The sequence below is a fragment of the Triticum aestivum genome, chromosome 1B (assembly GCF_018294505.1).
Source record: "Triticum aestivum cultivar Chinese Spring chromosome 1B, IWGSC CS RefSeq v2.1, whole genome shotgun sequence".
NCBI classification, from domain to species: Eukaryota; Viridiplantae; Streptophyta; class Magnoliopsida; order Poales; family Poaceae; genus Triticum; species Triticum aestivum.
Window position 1 is genome coordinate 79,679,992 of NC_057795.1, and position 27,521 is coordinate 79,707,512.

The following is a 27,521-nucleotide window of genomic DNA, read 5'->3' on the forward strand; positions in this document are numbered from 1 at the left end:
GGGGCGCTAGAGATCTGGTCTCGTTGCCATGGCAACTAGAGAAGGAAGGCGATGAAGGTAGGGGATCGAGAAGTACGAGACGACGGCGGCAGCTCGGAATGAGGTTGGAAGGCAGGCCGGTACGACGGGCGCGTTAGGTCGTGCGGGCAGCGCGGTCGATCGCCCGAACATGTGGGCGATTGTGCCACACACCGGACGTGCGGGCTGTGGCTGCGTGCGCCCGGACGCCGTCGTGCGGGCGGGATCGTCTCCGTGCCACACAGGACGTGCGGCACAACCCCATTAGATGCCACACGTGTGGCAGTTATGGGTGTCCTTATTTTTTCACATGGATCACTACTCCATTTGAAATGTAAGTTGCTTATTTGAACGTCCGGCCGCATACATGTAGCGTGGTGTGCTGTATAGCCCTTTTCAGTTCGAAACTTGGGTTTGGAACTTTGGATACAGAAGAAGGGAAAAGCCGTAGTTTGCGTAAGCATCTATCTATTGTTTGGACAATCCGAAAGAAGCTAGCAGTTGGGATCCATCCTTAAGCGCCAGGGCTGCGATGTCCGGATCTGCGCCAGGGATACGACTCTGTGTCTGTCTCTGTGGTCAGTGAACGATGGACGAGTCCATTCCACGGGCCATGAGAGACTACCGCGGCGGCAGAAACAGGCGAGATTGCGCGCAGAGCCATCCAACATCTATCTATCAACCAACAAACCGCCAAGCAAAACCAGCGGCTAACCAACCGCGCTTCCGTGCGCGCGTGCGTGTGTGCCAGCTTCAACGGATCGAGACAGACCCGCCGCGAAACAAGGGGCGGCGGGCCGTGGCAGTAGCACCAAAACAGTCAACAAAGCCGGAGAAGAAGAACCGCCTAAAAAATCGTCGCCACCAACCTCGCGCGGGATCCGGGCGGGCCGGGCCGCCTGGAGCCGGAGCCGCCACCGCTCCGGCAGCCATGGCCTCGCGGCGGCGGCGGCACAGCCGCTCCCTCGTCCTTTCCCCATCCCATCCCATCCCTCTCCTCGCCCCGCGCCAGCTTGGGAACTTTTCCGGGGCATTTTCTGGGCGGATTTCCGCGTGTCGGTGCCGATCGGGAACCGGATCCTAACCGCCCCGGCGTGTAGATGACGAGAACTCGGATCCGCGCGCCGCACGTACGGGGGGAACCGGTGACAAAGATGGCACGCACGCACGCGAGGACATCGCGCTGGTGGCTTAGCTCGTGTGACGGACGAGATGGTGCGGTGGGCCGTGGTGGGGTAGGTCGGTAGGTAGACGGCTGGGAGCGCTCTCGTCAACGCGATTTAAAAATTCGCCTCTGCTGGTTTCCCTAAAAAAAATCGTCTCCGATGGTCTACATGAACCAGACCCTTTTTTTTTAAAAAAAAAAAGCAGTTGCAGGGTCAGCAAAAATGCATTTTAGTGAGCCATAAGACTTTGGGAATGGAATCCTATGTGACGAATTAGCATACTTGATTGATATGCTTACTCGTAAAGGAAACCTACAAAGGTCTTTTCCGTGTAACCGTGTGTGTCACGCTCTATCCTTAGGCACACCGACAAGAATTCTAATAGAAGGATTCGGTTAATTCTACCCTTTTTGGGGGTTAGAATCATATGTTGCATGTCCTTCTATCGTGGATACTATATATTGCTTATATTTTTCTCTCTCTTCCCCCCTAGAAACACTAATGTGACATAAGTGATTAGTCCATCATGTTTGATTTTGGTTTTGGGATGAAATGTTTTAAACTTATTTTTGCACAACAACTTGTGTCCTACAACACAAGATCTCACTGCCAAATTACACGATGGTGTAAAATAAAATCTTTGCGGAAGTTTTAGGTGTAGCAAAATTATCGGGTCATATTGTTGGAAAAAAAATACTTTAATGAGCTAAGACTTTGGGAAGCATGGCAATTGTGTGATATCTCTCTATGTATTGTATGTGACAAATAAGCATACTTGCTATACTTACTCATTAAGGATAAGGAAACCTACAAAGGGGTTTTCTGCGTAACCTTTTGTGTCACGCTTTATCCTTCGACGTATGTGAAAAGTCCTCTACTACAAGCAACTCGGTTATGTTTACTCTTCTTGTTCCGGTAGAAACCCCAAGTGTTCCATGTCCTTGTACCGTTCGTACTATGTATTGCTTACCTTTTATCTCTTTGAAAATGCTAATATAGTATAGTTAATAGCTATACATGATTAGGGGTTTAATTTTTAGAAAACTGATTTTATCCTATGTCCGACAACCCGATTTACTATATATGTCTCTTAGAGGGCAATGCACTTACCATCCCACTGCCAAATTACACAATGGTATAAAATAAAACAAAAATTACCAAGTCATGTTGTTAGAAACAAAAATATTGTTTTTGGAAGCATGGCAGTTGTGTGATATATCTCTCATTTCATGTATTATATGTGTCGAATTAGCATACTTGATGTGCTTCATCACAAAGGAGACCTATTAAGGTCTTTTCTATGTAACCTTGTGTGTCACGCTTTATCCTTTGGACATATGTGAGAAGTCTTTAGTACGAGCAATTCAGTTAAGTTTACTCTTGTTGTTTCGGTAACAAAACCCAAATATTGCATGTTTTTGTACCATCGATACTATATATTACTTACCTTTTCTCTCTTTCTTTGGAAATGCTAATATAGCGTAGTTAATAGGTATACTTGAAGGGAGGCTCATTTTTGGAAAACTGATTTCGTCATATGCCCGACACTCGGTTTACTATACATGACTCCCACAGCCAAATTACACAGCCATATAAAATAAAATTTTGTTGAAGTGCTAGGTGTAGCAAAATTACCAAGTCATGTTCTTCGGAAAAAAAATTGTTTTTGGAAGCATAGGAGTTGTGTGATATATCTCCCATTGTATGTATTATATGTGACGAATTAGCAGACTTTCTATGCTTACTCATAAAAGAAGCGTACAAAGGTTTTTTCTGTGTAACCTTATGTGTTATGCTTTGTACAAGCAATTCAGTTAAGTTTACTCTTATTATTCTGGTAAGAAAATTTGAGTGTTGCATGTCCTTGTATCGTCGGTACTATAATCGCTTACCTTTTCTCTCTTTCTTTGGAAATGCTAATATATCTTAGTTAATTAGTTATACTTGATGGGAGGCTAATTTTTGGAAAACTGATTTCATCCTATGTCCGATAACTTGATTTACTACATGTGTCTCCTAGAGGACAGTGTACTTACCATCCCACTGCCAAATTACACATTGGTATAAAATATAATCTTTGATGAAGTGATAGTTGTAGCAAAATTACCAGGTTATATTGTTGAAAAAAATATTGTTTTAATGAGCTAGGACATTGGGAAACATGATAGTTGTATGATATCTCTCTCACTATATGTGTTATATGTGATGAATTAGCATACATGCCATGCTTACTCATAAAGGAAAAATAGAGGCCTCTCATGTGTAACCATGTGTAGCACACTATTTTTTGGACACACGTGAAAAACCTTCTAGTAGAAGCAATTCGATTAATTGTACATTTTCTTGTTGTGGCAAGAAAGCTCACATGTCGCATGTCCTTGTACCGCGGATTCTACATACTTACCTTGTGTGTCACACTCTATGTTAGAGTTGTGTCGAATATAGTGTACAAGGTAGGTTACAGTTGGACTAGGAGTTGTATTGTGTTTACATAGGATGTTGAGTTGTGTCCTAATAGGACACTTGTATCCTAGGCCTCTCATATATAGCGGGGGTAGACACACGATGTAACCTATGCCAACATAATAGCACAGGCGCGCAAGGGGGAGCCGGCGGCGTGTGCCGGCGCCTGGGTGGTCGGAGTGCGGTATTGTGACGGTGTCACGGGGAGGAGCGCCCGTAGTCAGGCCCCGGGGATGTAGCCATATCGGTGAACCTCGTTAACAAATCTCGGTGTCGTGCTCGTGTGATTGCTTGGTCCTCGGATGATCGACGGTATGCCTCAGATTTATTCTAACAAGTGGTATCAGAGCAAGGTTCGATTTGAGGCCGTGGTGTTGATCTAGAGGAGGAGGAAAATTCGGCTTTGATCGGTTGTTCGCAGGAAAGATGTCACCGAGGGAGTGCCATAGGCGGATGAGAAATCGATCTTTCAGCAGATGAGTACAAGAAGCGAATTAAGAAGCACGCGGTGGCATGTTTCGACGGATCAGAACGGAAGTCAGCAGCGAGTAGCGTCGGCGAGATCGATTCGTAGATTGACAGAGGCAGCGGCGGAATCCTAGCGTCGGAAGTCTCGGCAAGATCGGACTCGAAGAGATCGACTAGGCGTACTACAGCCGGTGCTGGTAGGCTGGCCCAGGAGGGGCTGGCCGAACAGGCCATGCGTGGGCGGAGGCCCACGGGGCACCAGCGGGAGTCATGGCTCGGTGGGCAGGTTCGGCTGTGAGAGCACATGGTAGCTAGTCCATGGGTGACTACCGCAGGCGCGTGTGTGTGCTGGAGGCTGCGAAGCGTATGTCTGTATGCTGTAGAGAGCTACGAGAGATTTGTTTTGAAAAAAAGGAGGGGACCGAGTCTCCAATGACACGAAGTTAGGCAGGCAAATCAATCGGGAAAATAAATCCATCAAGGGATATGCATCCATTGAAATTAGCAGGAGGCATTGACAAGGCAATTGCTAGCATCAGGAAGTTGAGCTGAGACGAGAGTTACCACGTGAAGGCCAAAAAAATTCTCTTGGTTTTGCTATAGCACGCAGAGGTCTTGTCCGTGTGCTTGGGGCATCGCGTGAAAAGCTCATATAATTTTTCGCAGGGGCAGTCGTACAAATAACCATGGCGCAAACGGGTACCAGGTTTGAGGTGGAGAAGTTCATGGAACTAAAAACCTTGGGTTATGGCAGACAAGGATGAAAAATTTGTTGGCACAACAGGAATGCTTGAGGGCGTTGCGGGAAGTCATGCCAGCTAAGATGGAATTATGTGTGATGGATGGGAATTCGCGGAAGACGATTTGGGAGCCTCAAGCGTGTCATGCAGTCGAACAAGTTCGGCTTGGTCGGACTAGCCAGTCTGACGGGATCGAAGCGAGTCGGTTGGTACAGAAGATGGTGGTGGGATCGGCGACGACGACGTAGGAGCGTGATGCTGATGGTGACCGACTTCTGGGGCGTGGAAACACGTGGCACGGGCCCGAGGGCTTGTGTGACTTCGACAAGACTATGGCGCGGGATTGATTCAAGGTGGTGTGTATACACGGAGCTTGAAGTCGATGAGGCGCAGACGGTGGACTGATCATCTACCATGGAGTCATGTTGAAGGTGGAGCTAGAGTCTAACGGAAGACTTCACTCGGTGCTGATTGAGGGGCTACGGTGTAAGACATTAGAGAGTAGAAGCCTATTCAGCGGAAAAAGCAAGTGACATGCAGTTCGGACTGGAGCCCAGTGGTCTGATGGAAGCGTGAAACTCGTCATCGGTCGGTGATGATCGGTGGTACTCTGTAGTGGGGGTTGAGTGATGTGGTTTCACGACCCTTGAGACTTGACCGGGACAGCGGAGGCTCGACGCGGTAATAGCGGCGAGGCGTGCGGTAGCACGGGACATGGAGACGGGCTAGGGCTCTGGTGGTCATACATGTGGTGAGACAACTGCGAATTTGACTCGGATGACTACAAGCAATGGTGAAATTCCTTCAAGTTTCATACAGTCGGTCAAGAAAGGAGTGGTGATGTTGAGTTGAGGTAACTCTTATGTGTGACACCCAGTATGTGAGTTGTTCACTTTCACGCAGGTCAGTGATCGGTGTGTAATGGCGTTGACGGATATTCTGAAAGTTGGGAGAACAAACTAGAGTAACAAGGAACTTAATTTTGCTCGAGTGTTGACTGTGGTCGAGAAAAGGAGGGACTACAAGTTACAGGTGGAGTCATATGGAGTCTTTGGAGTAGCAGCGGTGCTCATGGGATAAGCTCAAGTCCAATGTACATGGAAGTTCAACGCATTGACGAATTCAAGATGGTGGAGTATATTCGCCAAGGTGGAGTTTGTTAGAGTTGTGTCAAATATAGTGTACAAGGTAGGTTACAGTTGGACTAGGAGTTGTATTGTGTTTACATAGGATGTTGAGTTGTGTCCTAATAGGACACTTGTATCCTAGGCCTCTCATATATAGCGGGGGTAGACACACGATGTAACCTATGCCAACATAATAGCATAGGCGCGCAAGGGGGAGCCGGCGGCGTGTGCCGGCGCCCGGGTGGACGGAGTGCGGTATTGTGACGGTGTCACGGGAAGGAGCGCCCGTAGTCAGGCCCCGGGGATGTAGCCATATCGGTGAACCTCGTTAACAAATCTCGGTGTCGTACTCGTGTGATTGCTTGGTCCTCGGATGATCGACGGTAAGCCTCGGATTTATTCTAACACTATCCTTTGGCATAGCTGGAAAGTCTTCTGGTAGATGCAATTCGGTCAATTTTACTCTCTTTTTTGTTTTGGCAAGGGAACTCACAATATGCCCTTATACCACATACACTACATATTACTTACCTTCCAGCTCTCTAGAAATGACAATATGTCATAAATGATTAGTTAGTCATACTTGATTTATTTTTTGAGGGTGGCAGTACCTTATTATTTGAAAAAAAACTTCCATCTAGTGCCCCACAACTCAATTTACCATGTGTGTCTCCTACACGACAATGCACTTACCATTCGACTGCTAAATTACACGGTGCTGTAAAATAAACCTTTGCTGAAGTGTTAAGTGCAACAAAGTTATCGGGTCATATTGTTGAAATAATATTATTTTAAGAGCCAATTTTTAAAAAGATGACAACTATGTGATATATCTCTCATTTTATGTGCTATTGTTGTAATGAATTAGCATACTTCCTATGCTTATTCATAAAGGAAATCTACAAAGGTTTTTTCTGTAACCTTGTGTGTCACGCTCTATCCTTGGACACATATGAAAAGTTTTCTAATACAAGCAATTCAGGTAATTTTACTCTTCTTGATCTGGTAAGAATACTCAACACTACTAGGGAAAAGACTAGCAGTAATACGGGTCTAAGGGCTATCAGTAGCGCGGGAAACCGCGCTACTGATACAGCAATACAGCTAACATTTAGCAATAGCGCGTTTTGACACGCGCTACTGCTATACCTACTTAGCAGTAGCGCTTTCCATACCAGCGCTACTGCTAAGTGCCTTAGCAGTAGCGTTTTCCTGTCTAGCACTGAAGAGCGATACTACTATATTTTCACATATCCTTTTTTTTGCTACGTATTTGCGATGTTTTTGTACAGATTTTATACAGTATTTTAATCATATCATAAACATGCAATATGCTCATCATATCATGCACATAATACGGACATCGAGTATTTGATCTCGAGCTCATATGCTACCGCATGAACAGCAAAATCAAAAAAATAGTAAAAAAATCAAAAAAATCTGCTTTTTTTTTGTGATGAACATTGAAAAAATTTCTAACTGCATGCAAAATTTCAGGTTGAAATGACATTAGAGGAGGTCTTGGCAAAAAAATCGATGGTCCAAAAAGACTATTGTTGGAAGCATTTTGGAGCATCGATTTTGTTATTTTTGCGCAGTCCTCCACGAATGTCATTTTGACCTAAAATTTTGCATCCAGTTTAAACATTCATCAGTGTTTATCACAAAAAAAATCAAGTTTTTTTGAATTTGTTTACTATTTTTTTTGATTTTACTGTTCATGCGGGAGCATATGAGCTCGGGATCAAAAGAGCACTTTCGACATAATAGTCTCATCATATCATCCAACACAAATCATGTGGTCACATCATAATCACAATATAGCTATACAAGTTACATGACATGTCTCATCATACATAATGTAGTAATTCTTGAGGCGCCGGTTCGTATCCCTCTCTCACACTAGCGTGAACCTAAACTAACTATTTTCCGCTTCGGCTCTGCTATCAAACCCTCTCTGGCTGTCCCTCAGAAACCGGTACACCTGGGCCTGACACTCCGGCCACTCGTCATCTACTCCTGGCGCAGCACTTCTTCGCCATCGATCATCTATGTACCTGCATCGTCACATGAGTCGATAATATGCAACATATATAGTTGAGCAACAGAAAGAGATAGAGTTGGCAAAAATAGAAGCAACATATCATAAGCATAAATAAAAAAGTTCATCGTACCCAAAATGCCCTAACTAGAATGATCTTGGCTAGTTGAGGAGGACGGTTTAATTACATCGCAAATAAAGTTTCGTCGTGCATAACTCAAAGTTTCGTCATAGAGAAAGTATGGACTAAACGGACACATTGTCATATATCGTTAATCACTCCAACAGGTCGTGCCATCCATCCAATTCAGGGAGATAGTTCCCGAGCACAGTGAAAGGCTTCAGGTCGAGACGTTGAGCGGCTACGCGTGTTCGGACGTCTTCCCGTGACATTTGCCCTTCCTCATAGAACATCCTATTTTTTCGAGGACCTCCTTCATGATGATTTGGGCAAGTTCACGCTGGATGTGATAGAACTCAGCTCGGAGTCGATGATCCGGGATATCTCCTAGGTTCTTTGCCCATTGCAGAATATGGGCATCGCCGGATCTAGGTGACATGCGAAGGTTCTGTTGATCCCGTCTGTACTCTAGTATGTGGTGGGGGACATAGAATCCGTCACTGAGAGTACCACTCGGTTGCTGGATGCAGCAGAAGTCGGTCTTATGGCAGAAGGCGGGCGCGTGGTTCCTTGTCTTCTTGAGTGTGATCTCTCCACCCCGTAGGCTGTAGCTAAAGATAGCACTGTCGAGAACATTCTTGATTGATGACCCACAAGTGTAGGGGATCTATCTTAGTCCTTTCGATAAGTAGGAGTGTCGAACCCAACGAGGAGCAGAAGGAAATGACAAGCTGTTTTCAGTAAGGTATTCTCTGCAAGCACTGAAATTGTAGGTAACAAATAGTTTGGTGATAAGATAATTTGTAACGGGTAACAAGCAATGAAAGTAAATAAGGTGCAGCAAGCTGGCCCAATCCTTTTTGTAGCAAAGGACAAGCCTGGACAAATTATTATAATGAGAAAAGCACTCCCGAGGACATATGGGAATTATCGTCAAGCTAGTTTTCATCACGCTCATATGATTCGCGTTCGTTACTTTGATAATTTGATATGTGGGTGGACCGGTGCTTGGGTGATGTCCTTTCTTGGACAAGCATCCCACTTATGATTAACCCCTACTGCAAGCATCCGCAACTACAAAAGAACTATTAAGGTAAACCTTACCATAGCAATGCATAAACTAGGGTTTAAGCTTCTGTCACTCTAGCAACCCATCATCTACTTATTACTTCCCAATGCCTTTCTGTAGGCCCAAATAATGGTGAAGTGTCATGTAGTCAACGTTCACATAACACCACTAGAGGAGAGACAACATACATCTCATCAAAATATCAAACGAATACCAAATTCACATGACTACTAATAGCAAGACTTCACCCATGTTCTCAGGAACAAACGTAACTACTCACAAAGCATATTCATGTTCATGATCAGAGGGGTATTAATATGCATTAAGGATCTGAACAAATGATCTTCCACCGGATAAACCAACTAGCATCAACTATAAGGAGTAATCAACACTACTAGCAACCCACAAGTTCCAATCTGAGGTTTGGATACAAAGATTGGATACAAGAGATGAACTAGGGTTTGAGAGGAGATGGTGCGGTGAAGATGTTGATGGAGATTGACCGTTTCCCGATGATAGGATCGTTGGTGATGACGATGGTGATGGTTTCCCCATCCCGAAGGGAAGTTTCCCCGGTAGAACAGCTCCGTCGGAGCCCTAGATTGGTTCCGCCAAGGTTCCGCCTCGTGGCGGCGGAGTTTCGTCCCGAAAGCTTGCTTATGATTTTTTCCAGGGTAAAAGACTTCATATAGCAGAAGGGGCGCACCCTGAAGGGTGGGCACGCCCCCACCCTCGTGGCCAGGGTGTGGGCCCCCTCTGGTACTTCTTTCACTCAATAATTATCATTAATTCCAAAAATGACTTCCGTGGAGTTTCAGAACTTTTGGAGCTGTGCAGAATAGGTTTCCAATATTTGCTCCTTTTCCAGCCCAGAATCCCAGCTGCCAGCATTCTCCTTCTTCATGTTAAACCTTGTAAAATAAGAGAGGATAGCCATAAGTATTGTGACATAACGTGAAATAACATCCCATAATGCAATAAATATCGATATAAAGGCATGATGCAAAATGGACGTATCAACTCCCCCAAGCTTAGACCTCGCTTGTCCTCAAGCGAAAGCCGATATCGAAAAATATGTCCACATGTTTAGAGATAGAGGTGTCGATAAAAATAAAATACGGACATGAGGGCATCATGATCATTCTTATAACAGCAACATATATATATTGTCATATGATTTCTTATGCTCAAGTAACAAGCTATTCACAATGTCAAGTATGATTCAAAAACTTCATTGAGAACTAACAAACTATAATCTCAGTCATTGAAGCAATTGCAATTTATCATAACATCGGAAAGAGTCAATAATAGAGCTATTCAGCAAGTCCACATACTCAACTATCATTTAGTCTTCCGCAATTGCTAACACTCACGCAATACTTATGGTTTTGGAGTTTTAATCGGACACAGAGAAAGATAGGGGCTTATTATGTTACCTCCCAACCTTTTACCTGAAGGCTAATGTCAACAATAATAGTTCATGCTAACTTACATCCAATTGGATATATATATCACGATCTTTCCAACACGAGGTGCTTGCCAAAGGATAAAATAAAAAGGAAAAGGTGAAGATCACCTTGACTCTTGCATAATGTAAAAGATAGGCTCTACGCAGAGGGAAGCAGAGTTTGTCATGTGCTTTTGGGTTGGATGCACGAAATCTTAATGCAAAAGAACGTCACTTTATATTGCCACTTGTGATATGAACCTTTATTATGCAGTCCGTCGCTTTTATTGCTTCCATATCACACGATCGTATAAAGATTATTTTCTCCGCACTAATAAGTCATACATATTTAGAGAGCAATTTTAACTGCATGCAACATGACAACTTACTTGAAGGATCTTACTCAATCCATAGGTAGGTATGGTGGACTCTCATGGCAAAACTGGGTTTAAGAATATTTGGAAGCACAAGTAGTATCTCTACTTGGTGCAAGAATTTGGCTAGCATGAGGGGGAAAGGCAAGCTCAACATGTTGGACGATCCATGACAATATACTTTAACTGAGATGTGAGAAAACATAAACCATTACGTTGTCTTCCTTGTCCAACATCAACTCTTTAGCATGTCATAATTTAATGAGTGCTCACAATCATAAAAGATGTCCAAGATAGTATATTTATATGTGAGAACCTCTCTTTCTTTATTACTTCCTATTAATTGCAACGATGACCAAAACTACGTTTGCCAACTCTCAACAACTTTCAAGCCTCATACTCTCTATGTGTGAAGTCATTACTATCCATAAGATCAATATGAACTCTTTTATTATTTTTATTCTTTTATGCACTTAAGATCATGGCAAGATAGCAAAGCCCTTGACTCAACACTAATCTTTATTATATATAGCTCACGGATTCGATTACATGGAGGGATCACGAAGCAAAACTCGAAACTAATTCATACCAAAACTTTATTCTAATAGATCAAGATATTACCAAAAGGATCGAACTAAGTAAAACAGTAAAGATAGGAGTGTGATGGTGATACGATACCGGGGCACCTCCCCCAAGCTTGGCAGTCTCCAAGGGGAGTGCCCATACCCATGTGATCATGTGTCCTTTGCTGGTGAAGAAGGTGGTGATGATGATGGATAGTCGCACATCGAGCGTAGGAGCTCTTCTAATTTGTGAATAATGCCCTTGAATGCGATGATATGCTATACTTGTTTTGTATGCAAGCTAACCCAATCATTTTGAAAGCTTCAATCTCAGTTGGGGTAAAGAGGTTAGGTAGAGGTTGAGGGATGTTTTCTTCTTCTGCCGCCGGAGCTTGATCCTCCATGGCCTTCTTGATCCCTTCATCCATGTTGACCTCCTCAGGTTCTTCTCTCTTCAGCTCTATCTTCAATAGCCAAGCATCCTTGTCTTCATTGTTGGAGGAGGGTGACGTCATGATGCTCTAAATCTGTCAGAAAAACAGCTCAAAACAAAGACAGAAGATTTTTTGCGTGATACGGTGGTCAAAACCTTCGGGAGATTATATAATAAATTTTTACCGACCAAAAGAAGTATCGTGCAAGAAAACGGAGTCCGGAGAGCACACGAGGTGCCCACGAGGCAGTGGGGCGCGCCCAGTAGGGTAGGGCGCGCCTTCCACCCTCGTGGACGCCTCGTGTCCATCCTGGACTACTTCTTATTTTCCTATTTTCTTAAATATTCCAAAACGGAGAAAAATTGCTATTAGAACTTTTTTGGAGTCGGTTTACTTACCGTACCACATACCTATTCCTTTTTGGAGTCTGAAACATTCTGGAAAGTGTCTCTTATGTATTCCTCCGGGGTCACAGTTTCAATAATATTAGTTTCAACATTTATTGGGTTACCTGAGATATAGTGTTTGATTCTTTGACCGTTCACCACCTTCGGATTCGTGCCTTCGAAGTTGTTGATTTTTATGGCACCACAACAGTACACCTCCTCGATAATGTAAGGGGCTTCCCATTTAGAGAGAAGTTTTCCTGCAAAAAATCTTAAACGAGTTGAAAAGCAAAACATAATCACCTACATTAAACTCACGCTTTTGTATCCTCTTATCATGCCATCTTTTAACTTTTTCTTTAAACAGTTTGACATTCTCGTAGGCCTGGGTTCTCCATTCATCAAGTGAGCTAATATCAAATAACCTCTTCTCACCGGCAAGTTTGAAATCATAATTGAGATCTTTAATAGCCCAATATGCATTATGTTCTAGTTCGAGAGGTAAGTGACATGCTTTTCCATAAACCATTTTATATGGAGACATACCCATAGGATTCTTATATGTAGTTCTATAGGCCCATAATGCATCATCAAGTTTCTTGGACCAATTCTTTCTAGATCTATTAACAGTCTTTTGCAAAATTAATTTGAGTCTCTGTTACTCAATTCTACTTGACCACTAGACTGTGGGTGATATGGAGATGCAATTCTATAATTAACTTCATACTTAGCAAGCATTTTACGAAAGGCACCATGAATAAAATGTGAACCACCATTAGTTATGAGATATCTAGGCACTCCAAACCTCAGAAAAATAACTTCTTTAAGCATCTTAATAGAGGTGTTATGATCAACACTATTAGTTGGAATAGCTTCTACCCAGTTAGTAACGTAATCAACAGTAACTAAAATATTTGTATACCCGTTAGAGGTAGGAAACGGTCCCATATAATCAAAGCCCCAAACATCAAATGGTTCAATAACAAGAGAATAGTTCATAGGCATTTCTTGACGTCTACTAATATTACCAATTCTTTGACATTCATCACAATACAAGACAAACTTACGGGCATCTTGGAAGAGAGTAGGCCAATAAAAACCGGATTGCAATACCTTATGTGCAGTTCTATCTCTAGCGTGGTGTCCTCCATATGCCTCGGAGTGACACTTGCGTAGGATCTATTCATGTTCATGCTCAGGTACACAACGTCTAATAACACCATCTACTCATTCTTTATAAAGGTGTGGGTCATCCCAGAAATAATGTCTTAAATCATAAAAGAACTTTTTCTTTTGCTGGTATATGAAACTAGGTGGTATACATTTAGCAACAATGTAATTAGCATAGTCAGCATACCATGGAGCAGTACGAGAAGCATTTATGACCGCTAATTGTTCATCAGGGACGCTATCATCAATAGGTAGTCGGTCATCAAGAACATTCTCTAATCTAGATAAGTTGTATGCAACGAGGTTCTCAGCTCCCTTTCTATCAATAATATGCAAATCAGATTCTTGGAGCAAGAGAACCCATCTAATAAGTCTAGGTTTAGCATCTTTCTTTTCCATGAAATATTTAATAGGAGCATGATCAGTGTGAATAGTTACTTTAGAATCAAAAATATAAGGTCTGAACTTATCACAAGCAAATACAACTGCTAAGAATTCTTTTTCAGTAGTAGCATAATTTCTCTGGGCAGTGTCTAGAGTTTTACTAGCATATTGAATAACATTTAGTTTCTTATCAACTCTTTGTCCTAGAACAGCACCTACATCTTAATCGCTAGCATCACACATAATTTCAAACGGTAAATTCCAATCAGGTGGCTGGACAATAGGTGCAGAAATCAAAGCTTTCTTAAGTATTTCAAATGCTTCTACACAATCATCGTCGAAGACAAAAGGAATATCTTTTTGCAATAAATTAGTCAGAGGCCTACTAATTTTGGAAAAGTCATTAATGAACCTCCTATAAAAACCCGCATGACCGAGGAAACTTCTTATACCATTAATGTCCTTGGGACACGACATCTTTTCAATAGCATCAACTTTAGCTGTATCAACTTCAATACCTTTCTCAAAAAATTTATGCCCCAAGACAATACCTTCATTAACCATAAAGTGGCACTTTTTCCAATTCAAGACGAGACTAGTGTCTTTGCATCTCTGCAAAACTCGATCAAGGTTGCTTAAACAATCATCAAAAGAGGATCCATGAACGGAGAAATCATCCATGAATAGCTCACAAATCTTTTCACAAAAGTCAGAGAATATAGCCATCATGCATCTTTGAAAGGTAGCAGGTGCATTACATAAACCAAAAGGCATACGTCTATAAGCAAAAGCACCGAAAGGGCAAGTAAAAGTGGTCTTTGCTTGATCGTCCGCTGACACAGGTATTTGAGAGAAGCCAGAATAACCATCTAGAAAGCAGAAATATGTATGTTTGGATAGTCTTTCTAGCATTTGATCAATAAAAGGTAAAGGGTAATGATCTTTCTTAGTAGCTTTATTTAATTTATGGAAATCAATTACCATCCTATAGCCTATAATAATTCTTTGCGGGATCAATTCATTTTTATCATTAGGAACGAAGTAATACCTCCCTTCTCGGGGACACAATGGACATGACTTACCCACTGACTATCAGCAACGGGATAAATTATACCTGCCTCAAGGAGCTTTAGTATGTCTTTTCTTACCACTTCCTTCATCTTAGGATTTAATCGTCGTTGATGATCTCTAACTGGTTTGGCATCTTCTTCCAATTTTATTTTGTGTTGGCATAAAGTGGGGCTAATGCCCTTAAGATCATCAAGAGTATATCCGCTAGCAGCACGGTGCTTCTTCAGAGTTTTCAATAATCTTTGCTCTTCCTACTCTGAAAGGTTAGCACTAATAATAACAGGATATATCTTCTTTTCATCAAGATAAGCATATTTTAGAGTATTAGGTAATGGTTCAAGCTCAAACACGGGATCACCATTGGGTGGAGGGGGATCCCCTTCTGAATAAGACCCTGTTTAAAGAATACTTCATCTGTCTCCCTTCTTTCATTCATAAACATATCATTTTCATGGTCTAGAAAATATTGTTCTAAAGGATCAATAGGAGGCACGGCAATAGAAGCAAGACCAATAATTTCATCCTTACTAGGCAATTCTTTATCATGGGGTTGTCTACGGAATTTAGCAAAATTAAACTCATGTTTCATATCCCCCAAGCCAATTGTAACAACATCCTTTTGACAATCAATTTTAGCATTACCTGATGACGGGAAAATGGTGGGCGAGAGAACACGTGTCCACGTCATTGATACAAAATGAAATTTAAATGCATAAAATAAAAATAGAATCAAACATTGCAGGTACATTATCTCCAGAACTCTTACATTTACATAAAAATTCTGTTAATTACATCTCCGAAGAGAAAACCCTTGATTAAGAATTCCAACATATCTATTACATAGGATTGTATCACATTCCTATTAAAACATACTACAAGAGAAATCCTCCTCGCGGTCGATGACGAACTCCTTCTTGGTGAGCTTGAAGTTTGGTTCCATGCAAGTACTCTATGATTTTATGTGTGATATCATTTATATGCGGAATGCAGGTTGATTTTGGCTAGGCATAGTTTTATCCTATGTTTAGCATATAGGATATGTATATATTTTTCTTTGGGAATTTTATATGACATCTTTGGCTTTGGTGGCATGGATATATGTGACATGTCAATCACATTACTACTATTACCGCGCGACACTGATATGGTGCCCGTGTGTAGCGTAATGGACTGAAGCTTTCTGACACAATTTTGATGCTTTTTATGGTGCATATGATATGTGCCATATTTTCTTGACTTTGACTTCATACGGTATCAAAACTAAGCACGTGATGCAATGATATGACACACACGTATAGCTTGACCCGAATGGAGTTTTTTTATGATATTTTTTTATTTGTTTAAAGCCTATGTGGGCTACATGAAATATGCATTATCATGTATTTTGCATGAATTTTGTATGCATATGTGGATGTGGAGTGAACTTATTTTTTATTAAGTTATGTTTTACCTGTATTACTACTAACAGCGCGTGGCACTAAGGTAATGCACGCGTGCAGCGTAACCAAGCAAAGGTTTGTGGAGCAATCAGGGTGTTGCATGAGTCGTATGACATCTATCATTTTTGTTTATGTTTGCACCTTACATGGTATTAGCACTAACTCCACATAGCGTCATTTCATTGGAGCTAGTGTGTAGCATAACCCAAGTAAAATGAGTTTGTGATATCCATTTATGACCATGCTAATAGTTTAGGCTCTTATAGCATTGAAGCATTTCATGACATGTTTTATTTGACTTTGGACCAAATATGTGGCCTGAATACTTTGTTTAATTTTCTCTTACTTATATTACTACTAACACTGTGTAGCATTATGATAATGCCCACGTGTAGCGCAACCAAGTAAGATTTGTTTTTTTATGATGCAACATGTTTTATCATTCATCTCGTATGATTTCGGTCTTTGCGTGTGTAGCATGACCGCATTTTTAATTATGTTTTGCCCTGCTCGTATTACTACTAACACCGCGTGGCATTAAGATAATGCCCGCGTGCAGCGTAACCAAGTGAGGGAATATATTTTTATGCTCTTATTTGTATTGCAACTAGCGTGACACATAATGCCCGTAGTGCAACCAAACAAGAGATTAACATGAGTTTAGTTTAGTGCGTTCGTAATTTCATTCCAACTTAGTCGTATCCATTTTTTTATGATGACCAAATTATGTCAAATTTTTATGAGGTTTTCGCACCTATGACACTCTCTTGATTTGTATCCATGTATAGAGACCAAACCAAGGAAAGAGGCGTTCATCTTGGCTTGTATCGCTAAAGGGACCGAACCAAGACGGAGATCAATAGAACGAAGCGCACGCAACATTTAAAAGAACCGTGCTTACAAGAACCATGCATGCTCCCTGACTCGTACCGTGATGGCCAAGCCGAAGGCGAAAGTTTGGGATAGATATAACATGCTCCTTGGTTTGTACCACGATGGCCGAACCAAGGACAAAAATTTGGGATGAATGCAACATGCTCTTTAGACTGTACCAAAATGGCCAAACCAGAGACAAAATTTTGAGATAAATTAAACCATGCAACTTAGTCTGTACCGCGAAGGCCGGACTAAGAGCACGAATTTTTGGAAGATGAAACATGCTCCTTGATTTGTACCATGATGGCCAAACCAAAAACAAGAATTTTGGGAAGATAAAACATGCCCCTTAATTTGTACCACGATGGCCGAACCAAGGGTTAGAGTTTTGGGAGAGGAGGAAGAAGAAAGCTCCTAGATCTGTACCACAATGGCCAAATCAGGGGCTAAGGGAGAACCATGAATCTCACCTTCAATCTCCTGCAAGCACGACGCATGCATCTTCTTTCCTCTGTGCTCTTATGTGTTGTATGAGTGTATGTAATTGTAGTAGTGGGAGAAAACGATCTAGGGACCGACCCCAGAGCAGTCATATCGCCTGGTATTTATAGGGCTGGGAGGAGCAGCAGCACTCGTTGGCTGTAGCGCGCGCCCACCCACGTCCCATCACATCGTGTGATCGTGTGAGATCGTGCATGGAGCGGGGCTGCTCTTTTTTTTTATTTGTTTATAATCGCTAATTAACCGGCAACGTCCCATCAGTACGGTCTTAAGTAGGCCACGTTCTCTCAACATGTGGGCTTTTGCTCTAATTCTTTACTTAGGGTCAAATACATGGGGAGCTCCTAACTGGCGCGTTACGCGCCGCCGAACGAAACCGGCGCTCACGCGCTCCCTGGCGTGGGCCAGCCCATCTATTTATTTCCTGTTTTCCAAAACGAACAAAAAAAACGGATCTGGTTGCACTCGAACACGCGACCTCAGGTTTGGAATAGCACGCACAAACCAACCGGCCACCAGTCCTCACACGAAAATTCTAACATCCTCTCCTCCTTTACTTCTTTTCACTTTTCTTTTTTCTTTTTTCGTTTTTCTTCTTCCTGGTTCGACGGTTTTATTTTAATTCTTGATTTTTTTCACAATTGATGAACTATTTCTCAATTTGGTAAATTTATATTCACCGTGTATTACATAAAATTTCATTGTATTAAGAAAAATGTTCATTGTATATTATGAAAATTGTTCACCTTTGCATATAAAAATGTTCATCGTGTATTATAAAAATGTTCATCATGTATTATAAAAATGTTCATCATATATTATGAAAATTTTCAACGTTTTTACTAAGTGTTGAATGCGTAAATTGTTCAACACATATATTCATGTTGTTTCAGAAATGTTCATCGTGTATTATTTAAAATGTTCAATGGATATAAAAATGTTCAGGATTTTTTTTTCTATTTTGGTTTTGGTTATTCAATGAGTATACAATTGTTCACTATGTTTCTTGATTTTGTTCAGTATATATTACACAATGTTCAATGTGTATTTGCAAATTGTTCAACGTATTTTCACAAATGTTTAGTACGTGTCCGAAAATTCTTCAGCGCATATATTCCTATTTTTTTAAAGTGTTCATCGTATATTAAAATAAGTTCATCTGTATTATTTAAAATATTCAGCTTATTTTAAGAAAATGTCAACGGATATCGCAAAATGTTCAACGGATATTACAGAAAACAAGTTCACGCATTTATTTGAGAAAAGGTACAGGGAAAAAAAAGATGAATACAGAAGAAAAGAAGAAAGAGGAAAGAAGACAATAGAAAAAAAACGATGGAACCAGTCACACTAGATGACGGTGGCTGGTTGGTCGCTGCATTCACGCTAAACAAAGGAAGTCCTGTGTTTGAATCCCACCTCTCTAGCGAAATTTTTGCTGACAGAAAAAAGTAAAGGAAATGGGCCGGCCCAGCGGGGAGAGGGGGGTGTGCGCCCTGTACGGGTTGGCCTTTAAGAGGCGCTTAAGGTGCCGTTTAGGAAATGCCAAATACATGTACAACATGACTCTGGAAAAAGCTAGCTAGCGTGGGGCCATATGGGCCATGGTACATACAGACGCCATGCAGTACGCTAGTTAGCTTAGTATGCACTAGGGCATAATTCATGTATGTGCTAGCTTAAATGTATGGGATACTAATACTTTCTTTGGCCATCGATTATATTAGCAATACATTTCATTGAGACACGGTGATATTTTGATGGAGCTACACATACTGCATGATGCTTCGACAATATTGGCATCGATTTGACAGTGAAATTTTAGATCAGTATTGGTCGGTGACAGTGCGCGTACATATAAAAGATGTACTCTCCATTTTTCATAGGAGAAAACTTGATGACTGTTTATTTGTTTCGTCATATTTTATAATTGTCGTTTTAATGCGTGCATTCTCGACATTCAAAATATATCATATGCATATTGTTATTAGTCCTTAATTTGAGCGGCTGATTATATTTTTTAAATTCATTCTTTTTTCAAAAATGGAATTTTGACGTTTTGCATTTATATTCTATGTCGTTTATCCCTTTTATCTTATCTTGGTCAAAATCCATGTCAACATTACCAGTATTCAAGAAGGGTCTACCAAATATAATGGGACAAAAAACTATCTTGTGGGAAACCAAGAACAAGAAAAGTAGAAGGATATTTAACTTTCCCACACAAGATTTCAACATCTCTAACAATCCCAATTGGTGAAATAGTATCTCTATTAGTAAGCTTAATTGTAACATCAATCTCTTCTAACTCAGCAGGTGCAATATCATGCATAATTTCTTGGGACAATTGCATTTTTACCCCTAGTTGGTTCCTACCCACGGGTTTTGCCCTTACTTTTCAAGCTTGCTCAGTTTTGCCCTTACTTTTTCCATTAAGGTCCCTCGAATGCCCTTTGACTGTTTGACCAAAACTTTGAAAATTCATAACTAATTCATACGAACTCAGAAAAATGCAAATAAGATATCAAAATGTTCAGATAAACATTACCTTTATGGGCATATCATTTGCATTCATGACAAAAGCATCGTTTAAACTACCTGAGGTAATTATTGTTATTAATATTACTAAAAATAAATAGGTGTAGACATTATTTTTTTGATGACTAAAAATTACACGCAAATGTAGGTGCTGTTTTCTGAACAACCTGATAACTTATTTGCATTTTTCTGAGTTTGTATCAACTTGTTATGAATGTTCTAACGACTTTGACCATTATTTGGAAACTTCATAAAAAGTTGATACGAACTCAGGAAAATGCAAATAAGGTATTAGGATGTTCAGAAAACATCACCTACATTTGGATAAAATATTGTTTATACCTATTTATTTTTAATATTGTTAATAACATTAATTACCTAGGGTAGTTTAAACAATGCTTTTGTCCTAAATGCAAATGATATGCCCATAAAGGTAATGTTTATCTGAACATTTTGATATCTTATTTGCATTTTTCTGAGTTCGTATGAATTAGTTATGAATTTTCAAATTTTCGGTCAAACGGTCAAAGGGCATTCGAGGGACCTCGATGGAAAAAGTAAGGGCAAAACTGAGCAAGCTCGAAAAGTAAGGGCAAAACCCGTGGGTAGGAACCAACTAGGGGTAAAAATGCAATTGTCCCTAATTTCTTCATATAAGTAAAAAGGTATTGCACTAGCACTAGTACCTATATCACATAAGCCATGATAACAATGATCTCCTATTTTAACAGAAATAACAGGCATGCCTAGAACTGGTCGATGTATCTTAGCATCGGGTCTAGCAATATTAGCAGCTTCATCACAGAAATAAATAACATGCCCATCAATATTATCGGCCAAGAGATCTTTAACTATAGCAATACTGGGTTCAACTTTAATTTGCTCAGGAGGTGTATATGTTCTAGTATTACTCTTACGAACAACAGTTGAAGCTGTAGCATGATCCTTTATCCTAACAGGAAAAGTTGGTTTCTCAACATAAGTAGTAGGAACAATAGGATCATTATAACTGATAGTCTTTTCTTCAACTGTGATAGGTGCAACTACTTTTACTTCAGTGGGAGGATTATATTTAAACCACTTCTCCTTAGGGAGATCAACATGAGTAGCAAATGATTCACAGAAGGAAGCTACTATCTCAGAGTCAAGTCCATATTTAGTGCTAAATTCACGAAAAGCATCGCTATCCATAAAAGATTTAACACAATCAAACTTAGGTGTCATACCTGATTCCTTACCATCGTCGGAACCCCAATCTTCCGAGTTGCGTTTAATTCTTTTCAATAAGTCCCACTTGAATTCAATAGTCTTCAGCATATAAGAACCAGCACAAGAAGTATCGAGCATGGTGTGATCATTGAGAGAAAGGCGAGCATAAAAATTTTGAATAATCATTTCTCTTGAGAGCTCATGATTGGGGCATGAATGTAACATTGACTTAAGCCTCCCCCAAGCTTGAGTGATACTTTCTCCTTCGCGAGGGCAAAAATTATATATATAATTACGATCACGATGAACACGATGCATAGGATAAAACTTCTGGTGAAATTCCAATTTCAATCGTTTATAGTCCCAAGATCACATATCATCACATAGCCTATACCATGTCAATGCATCACCCTTCAAAGATAAAGGGAAGACCTTCTTCTTAACAACATCATCGGGCATACCTGCAAGCTTAAATAATCCACAAACTTCATCCACATAGATAAGGTGTAAATCGGGATGCAATGTTCCATCTCCTGCAAAGGGATTAGCTAGCGGTTTCTCTACCATACCAGAAGGAATTTCAAAGTAAACATTTTCAGTAGGTTCAGTAGGTTGAGGAGAAACTCTTTGCTCTACTGGTTGGGGGTGAAGATACCCCAAAAAAGCCCCTCAAAGGATTAGTTTCCATAGTAACAAGTGACAATAAATTTCAGCACACTATATAAATGTTTCCTTACCAAGTTCCACTCACCAAAGGTGCTTCACTCCCTAGCAACGGCGCCAGAAAAGAGTCTTGATGACCCACAAGTCTAGGGGATCTATCGTAGTCCTTTCGATAAGTAACAGTGTTGAACCCAACGAGGAGTAGAATGAAATGACAAGCGGTTTACAATAATGTATTCTCTGCAACAAGCACTGAATGTAGGTAACAGATAGTTTTGTGATAAGATAATTTGTAACGGGTAACAAGCAATGAAAGTAAATAAGGTGCAGCAAGGTGGCCCAATCATTTTTTGTAGCAAAGGACAAGCCTGGACAAATTCTTATAATGAGAAAAGCGCTCCCGAGGACACATAGGAATTATCGTCAAGCTAGTTTTCATCACGCTCATATGATTCTCGTTCGTTACTTTGATAATTTGATATGTGGGTGGACCGGTGCTTGGGTGCTGTCCTTTCTTGGACAATCATCCCACTTATGATTAAAGCCTATTGCAAGCATCCGAAACTACAAAAGAAGTATTAAGGTAAACCTAACCATAGCATGAAACATATGGATCCAAATCAGCCCCTTACGAAGCAACGCAGAAACTAGGGTTTAATTTTCTGTCACTCTAGCAACCCATAATCTACATTTTTACTTCCCAATGCCTTCCTGTAGGCCCAAATAATGGTGAAGTGTCATGTAGTCGAATTTCACATAACACCACTAGAGGAGAGACAACATACATCTCAACAAAATATCGAACGAATACCAAATTCACATGACTACTAATAGCAAGACTTCACCCATTTCCTCATGAACAAACGTAACTACTCACGAAGCATATTCATGTTCATGATCAGAGGGGTATTAATATGCATTAAGGATCTGAACAAATGATATTCCACTGGATAAACCAACTAGCATCAACTACAAGGAGTAATCCACACTACTAGCAACCCATAGGTACCAACCTGAGGTTTGGATACAAAGATTGGATACAAGAGATCGATGAACTAGGGTTTGAGAGGAGGTGGTGTTGGTGAAGATGTTGATGGAGATTGACCCCTCCCGATGAGAGGATCATTGGTCATGACGATGGTGATGATTTCCCCTTCCCGGAGGGAAGTTTCCCCTGCAGAACAGCTCCGCTGGAGCCCTAGATTGGTTCCGCCAAGGTTCCGCCTCGTGGCGGCGCAGTTCCGTCCCGAAAGCTTGCTTATGTTTCTTTCCAGGGTAAAAGACTTCATATAGCAGAAGATGGGCACCGGAGGGCTGCCAGGGGGCCCACGAGGCAGGGGAGCGTGCCCTGTAAGGGTGACCATGCCCCGCACCCTCGTGCCCAGGGTGTGGGCCCCCTCAGGTACTTCATCCGCTCAATAATTATCATTAATTCCAAAAATGACTTTTGTGGAGTTTCAGGACTTTTGGAGCTGTGCAGAATAGGTTTCCAATATTTGCTCCTTTTCCAGCCCAGAATCCTAGCTGCCGACATTCTCCCTCTTCATGTTCAACCTTGTAAAAAAGAGAGAGTAGCCATAAGTATTGTGACATAACCTGAAATAACAACCCATAATGCAATAAATATAAATATAAAAGCATGATGCAAAATGGACGTATCATTGATGTGGGTGTAATCCTTTTTCTTTATGTTCTTCAACGAGTCCAAGTAAAGAGCGTGGGAGAATTGGGGGTAAAGGATGATGAGGACGGCGCGCCAGTCGCTGCGCAAAATAAGTACACCTCAAATTAGCCTGCATGCGTGCAAATGAATGATTGAAATCAAAGGAAGGATATCCACAGATGACTTACATGGGATGATATGGCACGAGAATCATCTCCTTGTCCTTATTGCCGACCATGAAATCGGTGATGTAGTTACTCGCGTATTCACGGTGCTTTGGGCAGACTGCAAGGATGCCCTCATGCATGAAGTATCGGTTAGCAACATAGATATAAGGTATCTGCTCAATCCTGATGATGTAGTTCATGTACAAGGCAAAAAGGCAGACAAACATAAAATCTAGCTTTTTCAAGTGAAACATGTCGAAAATGTAATCAAATCGAAGGAACAACTTTTCTGCGGGGAATGTGTCGACGTACAACCTAAGCTGCAACACATTAACCACGTAGAGCAGGTATCCTGGATTTTCCAAGGCGATCAGGCTTTTCTCTCTCCGTAGCACATCGTCATGAAGTCTCCTGAGATCGCCATGTATGGCCTCTACCGCTGCCTTAGGTAGGATCGGATCACCATGGATATGGTATTTAGCCACACCTATGACAGGCATACGGTCTTGAACACGAGGATGTGGAGGCGGCTGGCTCATAGAAGCAGCTTTGTTGCCTTTCCTCGGTCACTTCCTATGCTTCTTTGCTACTAGAAGGTCGCCTATAATACGTTCATCCTCCGGCAATTTAGGGACCGACTCATCACACTCAAACCCTGAGTACTCATACTGCTGAGCAATCAATCCTCCTCATCATAGCGCCAATATTGAGATACTGTAGAGGGTCATCGTCATCCTCATCGATGGCATTGATATCATGCATTGCTTCTTCGACGGCGGCGACATCATCAATGACTAATGGAGCCTCTTCCTCACGCATTCCGCTATCACCTGGCATGACAGGCGACGCTAATTGGGTAGGTGGGGTGTTGGTGTTCATACCTTGCTGAGGTTGCGTGGTCGTGGGTGTGCTCCCGGCCGGCTCCAAACGAAGCAGACTCTTTGGCCATAATAGGACCCAACTATTGCAATCGCCAAGCCACCACGGGGTCTCGTTGTCATCTCCCCCTAGTGTCGGAGAAGCCAAATTCTCGTGGCCCGGTTTGACACTCGCCACGGAAACCTTGAAGACGTTAGGGGGGATCGGCCGGCTATGGAACAATTGTTCCTTCGACTTCACTATCATCGCCTTCCCACCGTCCACCTTTTGGCTATTGATGGTGTATAGTATGGTGCATGGGGTTACGTCGGCCTGCAAAGACATGTTTGCGACATGAGACATCCGAAAGGCAACGGAAATGGGAGATTATACATATATTAAAGAGGGCCGGTGTGACAGGTACCGTGAGGGCGTCGAGCTCAGCCAAAGACGAAGCCCAACTAATCACGCTAGAGACGGAGGAAGGGCTGCTAGCGGGTAAGGGAGTAGGTGCAGGAGCAGGTGTGGGAGCGGGTGCGCTAAGCGAGCTGCTCTCGAACAAGTTGGAAAGGGGAAAGTCTGCTGCCTATTTATCTGGATTTTGCTTGGTCTAACTGACGATAGCCAGAACCAAGACACTATACAAACCTGCCATCTCCTCTCTACCGACTGCTACTACTGCTTTGACTGTCTCACCTGATTTCTTATCAACTGCAATCTCAACCTTCTTGTCGATGTTTTCTTCATTTAACCTCCGTCTTTCCTTTCTCTCCTCCGTGGTCTCACGGTAGTACTTCTTCCAGGTGGCGCCATCTCCGATGCTGTGCACGTGTCCATACAATGGCCGAGTGTCCACCTAGAGTCCTTTCAATATGTTTAAGGCCCGGTTGAATGGGATGTCCCAGTTGGGCCTTGCCAATGCCACAAATGGCGAGTCGCTTTCGGCCGCAATCCTGTGCTGCTCTTTCTGCAAAAGGAACAAGATCATTTACAAATGTGACTAAACGTGCAATTGAATTAATCAGAAGCTAAAATTAGGGGTAAATTAAAAATTACCAGCAGTCTTATCAACTCCGACATGACCGCGTCCATTTCGAAAACCTTGTTGACTTGGTCACAATGGTACCGGGCCCTGATGATGTCACGCTCCTGCGGGATGGTGAACTCCGCCAAGGGGTTTGGGATCCCCAAACTTTCGCGTTCCAAGTCCTCCTTGGCCCATGTGGGACTCTTCCCCACGTAACCATGGCTTCCGAGGTGGTGGCACCCTAGGTTCCTCTCTTTAAGCCCCTTCATGCACTTTGACTTTTCTTTGGCAGCTTCGGCAACACAAGCTGCCTTGAATAATTCGAACTGCTCTTCTGTAATTGTCGGATTATCCTTTACAATCTCGGAGTAGGTTCCTTTTTGACCATGATCCGATGTTTCACCCTTACTTTCCAGGTGGACAATGCGCCGCTAAACTTGCCCATGGCATGTTTGTTTATCTTCTTCATTGCCGGCTCTTACCACGGTCGAGTATATTTGATTTCATCTCGTCCCAGGAACAAGAATACCTGGTGCAGCTTCCTTAGGAGGGAGTGCTCCATATTTGGTATCTTCTTTAGTTTTCATCGTTGATGGTGGCAGTTGCCCATAGGATGAAACCTATTTGATTTTCTTAGCACGCGCACGCTTCCGCATGCTCTTTTGGCTTAAAATTGCCGGAGTCCACCTCCGTGACCACCAGTCTAGTAATGTTGAGCTGGTTTGGCCACCCTAACCTCTTCGGTTTTGGTTCTATACCAGCTTCGCCAGTCATAGTGCCGGTCTCGGTCTCAACACCGGTCTCGGTCTCAGCGCCGGTCTCAGTCTTGGATATGACAGGTGGGCACTACAACCACCATTGCTCCTCGAGAAGGTTCAAATAGGCGTCTGCCGCCTCGTAGACGTTGCAATCACCAAAACCCTATCCTTCATCGTTGCTAGCCATGTTTCCTACAATTAAATCTAGTCAATTAATTCTACACCTAATAAAATTAATAATGACATAAAAAGGCCTATGTTTTGCAGGAATGTTGATTCATTCCCGATGCGGCAAATCCCAGGCACTCGATATGTCCTAGTTTGTAGCACAAGTCATGCCGATCATGGAAAATTTCGGCATGACCTTGGACAAATAGAGCACGTAAAATTTACCTAACGGAAATGAATCTACATTCCGGCAAAACATAGGCCACTCGGCTTCATTCTCTGCAAACAACAAAAGGCCACTTGGGCACAATCAAACCACTTCAATGAAAAGATATAACATGACCACTTCAATGAAAAGATATAATCAACAATAATGGAATATGCAAGTGAACATCAATGACATATATCTGAAGGAAATATGCCCTAGAGGCAATAATAAAGTTGTTATTTATATTTCCTTATATCATGATAAATGTTTATTATTCATGCTAGAATTGTATTAACCGGAAACTTAGTACATGTGTGAATACATAGAGAAAACAAAGTGTCCCTAGTATGCCTCTACTTGACTAGCTCATTAATGAAAGATGGTTATGTTTCCTGACCATAGAC